This window comes from Leptonychotes weddellii, chromosome 7 (genome assembly GCF_054177405.1).
Source record: "Leptonychotes weddellii isolate Sample4059 chromosome 7, ASM5417740v2, whole genome shotgun sequence".
Classification (NCBI taxonomy): domain Eukaryota; kingdom Metazoa; phylum Chordata; class Mammalia; order Carnivora; family Phocidae; genus Leptonychotes; species Leptonychotes weddellii.
In genome coordinates this window covers 17,338,650-17,347,147 of record NC_138375.1, presented here as the reverse complement: position 1 = coordinate 17,347,147, position 8,498 = coordinate 17,338,650, and the positions used below count along the sequence as shown (strand labels likewise).

The 8,498-nt window shown below is 36.1% G+C and overlaps 1 pseudogene; it reads left to right on the top strand.

The window, feature by feature from the left end:
- Positions 1–6,833, top strand: part of LOC102732211 (nuclear transcription factor Y subunit beta-like) — an 11,246-nt pseudogene extending 4,413 nt beyond the window's left edge.
- The last annotated feature ends 1,665 nt before the right edge of the window (positions 6,834–8,498 follow it).

Here is an 8,498-nt window from a genome sequence, read left to right as displayed (position 1 = left end):
GATGATATGATACTTTATGTGGAAAACCCGAAAGACTCCACCCCAAAACTGCTAGGACTCATACAGGAATTCAGTAAAGTGGCAGGATATAAAATCAATGCACAGAAATCAGTGGCATTCCTATACACCAACAACAAGGCAGAAGAAAGAGAAATTAAGGAGTCAATCCCATTTACAATTGCACCCAAACCATACGATACCTAGGAATAAATCTAACCGAAGAGGCAAAGAATCTGTACTCAGAAAATAAAATACTCATGAAAGAAACTGAGGAAGACCCAAAGAAATGGAAAAACGTTCCATGCTCATGGATTGGAAGAACAAATATTATGAAGATGTCAATGCTGCCTAGAGCAATCTACACATTTAATGCAATCCTTATCAAAATACAATCAACTTTTTTCAAGGAAATGGAACAAATAATCCTAAAATTTGTATGGAACCAGAAAAGACTTTCAATGTGTTTTTATTAGTAGAAATCTAGGAGGGATTATATTAGTGAGGGTTCTCTAGAGAAGCAGAACAATAGGAGATTATATGTGATAATAAATGTTAAATATGTATGTGAATGAGATTAGCTATTAATAAATAGGAGGTAACTGTAAAAAATATGGAGTATTATTCATTTATATGTAATATATGTCACAAATATTTTCTTCCCAGTTTGTTTCATATCTTTTGGTTTGCTTATAGCTTTTGTTTTCCATATGAATTTTTGGTTGTCTAACTTGTAAATATTTTTTATTATTGCACCTGAATTTTGATACATAGTTAGAAAGCATTTACCTACACCCAAGTAAATAGAAGTGCTTTGCGGGGAGAAAATTGATTGATAACTCTTGCTGAATTTTATATTGAATTATTTTAAGTTTTCTATGTTGAATGGAGTCAATTTTTGCTAAAGCATATTTTCCCAGGAAATTATCTATTTCATCTCTATAGTAGAACATACTTCCTTAGATTTTTAAAAATAATTCTCTTATGCTTTTATTATTCTGCTTTTTTTTTTCTCTTGAAAATTTACTTCTCCCTTCTCAATCCAGTACAAGCCCTATTAATTCACTTATTGACTGCATTGAAAAGTTCAGCTCTTCAAATTATAACACAGCTAAACTCTGTGTGACATTAACATCACCACCATTCTCAATGGTTCTTTTATACAAAATAGAATAGCAGGATATATGTAAAGGAAGGATGTGGACAGTAACCAAAAAGACAGTAAGGGAAGATTGACAAATATTCCAGATATTGTAGTTGAAATAAATGGATTGTAAAAATAACCACAATAAGGAGAAAGATGGGCAACATGGATGAAAGAAGGATGGCATCTAAAAGAGTACTGGAAATATAACTAATTTGACCATCGATATTGAATGGGGGGTGAGAGAAATTACTTAAAGCACTTGGCACATCCCCAAGTGTACTGCACAGAGGCCGAACTTTGGAACAAAGAGGCCACTCACATAGCTAATACTCAATGTTAGGTTAAGAGATTTCAGAATTCTCTAGAATTTTTAGCATATTTTCTCCATTATGTGAAGATGATATTCTTATAGAAGCCTGCCCTGTCAAATGCTCAGAGCCCACTGCCTCAAGAATAACCATTGTTGGGGCACCTGGGTGGCTCAGTCAGTTAAGCATCTGCCTTCAGCTCAGGTCATGATCTCAGGGTCCTGGGATCCAGCTCTGTATCAGGCTCTCTGCTGAGTGGGGAGTCTGCTTCTCCCTCTCCCTGTGCCTTTCCTCCTGCTTGTGTGCTCTCTCTGTCTCTCTCTCTCTCAAATGAATAAATAAAATCTTTAAAAAAAAGTGTCCTGCCTTGTTTCATAAGATTTAAAGATTCTTTTGATGGCAGGGCAGAACATAATGACACTTGAATGTCTAGAAGGAAAAACTCTGTAGTATAGCTCCAAATAAAAAGGCTTCCAGACAGGGCCATGCAGGGGCTTGCCTCTGGAAAGGGTAACAGCAAGCTGTTATGCAACAAGCAGAGTGATGCTACTTAGCTCTCTCAGGCTCCCTGGGGATTGGATAATTTGAATAACTTTGGTGTACCCTGGGGTACAGGAGTACATTGTCTGGTGCTTGGTCCCTGGGCTGATACTTAAAGTTCCCATGGATGAAAACCCAATAAGGGAAGTGATTGGCATGTGGATTTAATGAGCTGCTCAAAAAGGGGAAGTGACCTGACCTTCAGTCAGGGCATCAAAACTAGGCCAAAAAAAGAACAAACAAGCAAAGAAAGCAACCAACCCCAAACTAAACTGTATTATAGTCTGATGTGGAAATGTTGGGGTTTGGAACTGATGGACAAGAAAGAATTCTTGAGACGTCATTGGTGCAAAAGGGTGGTTTTATTAAAACACAGGGACAGGACCTGTGGACAAAAGAGCTGCACTGGGGTTGTGAGGGATAATATAAGTCTCTAAGGAATTTTGGAAACAAGGTTTCCAGGATCTTGAGTGGACTAGCTATTCTTAGGAAAAGGTCATTTTTTATTTTCTAATAACACCCTCAGATGTATATCAGTGGGTCATATGCTTGGGAGATGATTGCTAATACATATCTTGGGGGATAGAGATAAAGGAAGTTTCCAAAGGAATTTCTTTTTTTTTTTTTACTTTTTCTTTGTTTTTAAATATTTTATTTATTTATTAAAGAGATCACAAAGGGAGAGGGAGAGAGAGAAGTAGACTTCCCCGCTGAGCAGAGAGGCTGATGCAGGGCTTGATCCCAAGACCTTGGGATTATGACCTGAGCCTAAGGCAGATGCTTAACCAACTGACCCACCCAGGCCCCCTCCAAAGGAATCTCTATATGTTAAAGTAGACTCACAGAACCCTGAAGATGGGAATAATATTAAGCTAAGATTGTCTTTTGCCTTATGTTCCACAAATAAGTGAAACCACATGATAATTGACCCTCTCTACTTGTCTTATTTCACTTAGCATGATCTCCTCCAAGTCCATCCATGTTGATGCAAAAGTTAGGTATTCATCCTTTCTGATGGCTGAGTAGCATGGAGGACATTAGGAGAAGGAAGGGAAAAATGAAGGGTGGAAAATCAGAGGGGGAGACGAACCATGAGAGACTATGGACTCTGAGAAACAAACTAAGGGGAGGGGGCTTGGCGGGAATGGATTAACCCAGTGATGGGTATTAAGGGGGGCATGTATTGCATGGAGCACTGGGTGTTATATGCAAACAATGAATCATGGAACACTACATCAAAAACTAATGATGTAATGTATGGTGACTAACATAACATAATAATAAAAAAAAAAATTGCCTTCCGCCTTTAGCGAAGTTTCAACATCGAGGCAGTTGCGTTCCTAGAGGAAGGTCACACTATCTGTTTCAAGGACTTGTCAAAGGGCTATAGGCAGAAAGGGAATTTATTTTTTTCTTTGCTTTGTTTCCCACATCATAGTCCTTAACAGGAATCTTAGCACTTGTTGCCTTAGTTGACCCCCAAAGAAGAACCATATCTCCCTTCAACCACTGTGCTAAAAGAAAGCTTCACTTCTCTAAACTTGTGTCTAAACATGGGAATAAAGTTAGACTGATTAAATGTTCAGACAGTTGAGATTAGAATAAACTTTTATGTATTTCCTCTCATAAAAGATCCAATCCTAATCTTGGCTCCTTGCAAACCCCCATCTTTACTAGTCAATAAACCTGATAAATGTTAATTTGAATAAGGCCTAAATTATTACATTGCATTTTTCTATTTTTAAAATATGTCATGTGGTGTCTCCCAGATTGGATGTGTCATGTGGTGTCTCCCAGATCTGGGGTGATGATAAGGTGGAAGCGTGGGAGTTGAAAGGATTCACCTGAGGCAGAACAAAGGAGATAGAAGCTTACTGAATCCACAAAAAAGCCGTGGACAGAACAGCAGAGGAAACACTATCTGCAAGGATAGTGGGTGGGGAATGTTAAAAGGGGGAAGATGAGGAGGTATGGCAAAGTATGGAATTTTCCCTTGTTTGGTACCTGTGCCTGGCTGTAAGTAGCCCATTGGTTAGCTAGGGCTTATGGATATTTTAAGGTAGGTCGCCTAATGGGCCTGTTGTATTCAGCCAGGTGGTGGTCACTATGGGCCCTTTTTACATTCCACTGCTCAAGTCTGTTGCCTAAAGCAGCCTCTACATGTCACTCCTATTATTTTCCATGAATTTCACCTATTTCCAAGTAAGTCATCATAGTGAATTTTTTGTATACCTTATCTATCCTTACAAGTATTTTTTGCCTTTAAGTCCTTCATTATATTTATACTAGAATTCTCCAATGCTACCCTAAGAGATTTTAGTTTGTTTTTGTTGTTACAATTCTTTTCCCACTTGAATTCCCCCCCAAAAAAAGGCTGAAATGTATTGTACTGTTCTTCATCCCTATAGTGAAGAGTATTTGCTACCTTCTTCCACAAAAATGACTATATATTAGGATTGTTAATTTTTCTTGAAATTTTCTTATAAGATAAATTTATAAAATTATATTTCATCAAGAATTTACTTAGTTGAAGGAGAAAAATAAAGTTGGAAGATTGATACTACCCATCATTAAGCTTACTATAAAGCTACAGTCAATAATCAAGATGATTATAGTATTGGTGAAAGAGTAGACAAATCATTAGAACAGAATAGAGAGCTGAGAAATAGACCATGTATATACAGTCAACTGATCTTTGACAGAGAAGCAAAGACAATACAATGGAGAAAATATGGTCTTTTCAACAAATGATGTTGGAACAACTGAGCATTCACGTGTAAAAAGCTGAATCTACAGACCTTGTACCCTTCACATAAATTAACTACAAACATATCACAGACCTAATTGTCAAATACTAAACTATAAAACTAGAAGATGATATAGAAGAAAACCTAGATGCCTTGGGTATGATGATAACTTTTTTAGATACAACACCAATAGCATGCTCCATTGAAGAAATAATCTATAAATTGGACTTTGTTAAAATTCATAAAAAATGTCTGCTCTGTAAAAGACAATGTCAGAAAAATAAGAAGACAAGCCACAGACTGGGAGAAAATATTTGTAAAATACACATCTAATGAAGGACTGTTATCCAAAACATACAGAACTCTTAAAATTCAACATTAAGCCCCAATGTTTATAGCAGCATGTCCACAATAACCAAACTATGGAAAGAGCCCAGATGTCCATCAACAGATGAATGGATAAAGAAGATGTGGTATATATATATAATAGAATATTACCCAGCCATCAAAAAATGAAATCTTGCCATTTGCAATGATGTGGATGGAACTAGGGGGTATTATGCTAAGCAAAATAAGTCAATCAGATAAATATAATTATCACATGATTTCACTCATATGTGGAATTTAGGAAACAAAACAGAGGAGCATAGAGGAAAAGAAGGAAAAATAAAACAAGATGTAATCAGAGAGGGAGAGAAACCATAAGAGATTCTTAACCATAGGAAATAAACTGAGGGTTGCCGAAGGGGATGGGGGTGTGCGGATGGAGGAACAGGATGATGGGAATTAAGGAGGGCACGCGATGTAATCAGCACTGGGTGTTACATACAACTGGGGAATCACTGAACTCTACCTCTGAAACTAATAATTCACTATATGTTAATTAATTGAATTTAAATTTAAAAAAAGAAAATAAACACTCTGATTAAAAAATGGGGTAAAGATCTTAAGTGACACCTCACCAAAGAAGGTATACAGAGGGCATATAAGCATATGAAAAGATGCCCTGCCCCAAAAGTCATCAGGAAAATGAAAATTAGAACAATAAGATAACACTACACAACTCTTAGAATGGCCAAAATCGAGAACACTGACAGCACCAAATGCTGGCAAGGATGTAGAGCAAGAACTCTCATACATTGTTGGTTGGAATGCAAAATGGTATAGACACTTGGCACTCCAGAAGTGAAGTAATGATGCTTTTTATTATTTATTTTTGTGTATTTATTTATAATCTTATTTATTTATTTTAGTTTAAATGATTTATCTTCAAATGATATATTAAATAATTTATTGATCTAGAATTCTTCATATTTTTAGACTATTCTTCTCACTATTCCTCAAAACCCAGTGTATTAAGAAAAGTAAGATTTGGTAGCTCCACACCAGGACTGGTTCCTTTGCAGCCATTTTCTATCCAACAAAACAGCTGATTGGAGATAGGAGCCAACCAGGGCTGCACTGGAGATGGATGGAGACTGTGCTACAACACGTGCTTCTCAACCACACTTTTCTGCTGACTATGTTGGAGGAAGTCAGTATGTTATCCCACCTCATGATGATACTGAGGACAGCTTGAATGATCATGAATACAGAAATGGTTCAAAAGAAAGTTTCAGAGAAGAAGATATAGATCTTCCAATTACAAATGCAGAAAAGATAATGAAAAATGCCATACCTGAAATGGAAAGACTGCAAAAGATGCCAAAGAATATGTTCAAGAATGTGTGAGTTCATCAGCTTTTTAACATCTAAAGCAAGTGAAAGATGCTGCCAAGAGAAATGGAACACAATCAATGGAGAAGATATTCTCTCTGCCATGTCTACCTGAGGCTTCCACAGTTATGTAGAATCTCTAAAATTATTCCTTCAGAAATTCAGAGAGGCTATGAAAGGAGAGAAAGGGATTGGGGGAATAGTCACAGCTACAGATGGACTAAGTGAAGAACTTACAGAGGAGGCATTTACCAACCAGTTAACCAGTTACCAGCTGGCTTAATTAACTGCAGATGGTCAACCAACAAAATGTATGGTTTATACAACAGCATATCAAAAGATTTCTGGTGTTCAGCAAATTCAGTTTTTATGATCTGAAGAAGTGGTGGAATGGGGAGTGTTAAAGAAGTAAAAAAGTCTCTAGGATTACAGAACAGGGACATTAGAAGGAACTGACCGGTGAAAAGATGTCTCTTTGTATATTAAGTAGCTGGAATGTAGCTTCCTGAGGCTTGACTAATTGGGGTGTTAATTCCTACTTGAGAATCCTTTTCATGAATGATTTTAAAGAAAAATTTGGATTTTAAACATATTAAAATATTTTTGCTTTGTATGAGAGTTTGTTGCTCAGTATGATTCCTGTATGCATTGTATTTTGCTATTTATTACTCTCAGAGACTTGTAGAGAGTTTCTTATTTTCACATTGAATCATGTTACTTTTTCAATTCAAGTAAGCTGCTGAGTTAATTTTCATGATGTTTGTTCTTTTAATAAAATGTAAGGGTAGAGTTCATTTTGAAAAAAAAAAAAAAATAAGACTGTCCCAAAAATCAAAGTCAAATGATGAGAATGTAACTGAGCTTTTGAACAGCGGCTCTATGTTCACAAATGAGTCTATCTGCTCAACAATTTCTAATCAATTTCTAATCAATAACTGATCAGCCTTACTTCTATATCTATAATTTATATATTTTTATTTGTATAGCAAGATTTTATTCCTTTTATTTTGCTTCTCTTTTAACCATTATGTTGTAATCTAGTACTTCTGTGTACTGGAGGTAGAAAGGAGACAATGATGTTTGTGGAAATGCTGAAAAAGTGTTCTGGTGCAGAGATTTTGGTAATTAATTTTTGTATATTTTTATCTTCTTTGTGTTTATTTGAGTGTTTGATTTTCTTTTAGAAAAAGCTGAGTAGGGCGCCTGGGTGGCTCAGTTGGTTAAGCGACTGCCTTCGGCTCAGGTCATGATCCTGGAGTCCCGGGATCGAGTCCCGCATTGGGCTCCCTGCTTGGCAGGGAGTCTGCTTCTCCCTCTGACCCTCCTCCCTCTCATGCTCTCTGTCTCTCATTCTCTCTCTCTCTCAAATAAATAAATAAAATCTTAAAAAAAAAAGAAAAAGCTGAGTAACTGAGTTAATTAGCATTGGAACAAAATTTAGAGTCAATTCCCAATAAATGAAATGTATAGTAACAATCAATCACTTGATTTACTTCATATGTTCACGAATATTTATGCATAAAAAATCCATGGCTATCTTCAAATCAACTTTTCCAATTCTTTCATATTTACTTATGCCTTGTTTTTAGAAAAATAAAATATCTATCTCAAAGTGTATTTGACATGTAATGATGAAATACAAACAGTATAGCATACCAAATAGTTCATAGTAAAACTTAATTAAGCTCACTATAGATTTTTTTTCAAAGAAAGTATTCTAAAATAATTATCTGAATTCATTAACTACTACATTTCCAGAAAAATAATTCAATATTGAATATTTTCAGAATTCAAGGCAAAAAGGAATGCTCTTATTAGTGGCTCCCAAAGAAACTTTTTTTTTTTTAACTACTTTGTTAACTAGAGAGCACAGGGAGGGGTAGAGGGAGAGGGACAAGCAGATTCCCTGCTGAGCTAGGAGCCCAACTCTGGGCTCTGTCCCAGGACCCTGAGAACATGATCTGAGCTGAAACCAAGAGCTTGATGCTTAACCAACTGAGCCATCCAGGTGCCTCAAAGTTATTATTATTACTATTATTAGTT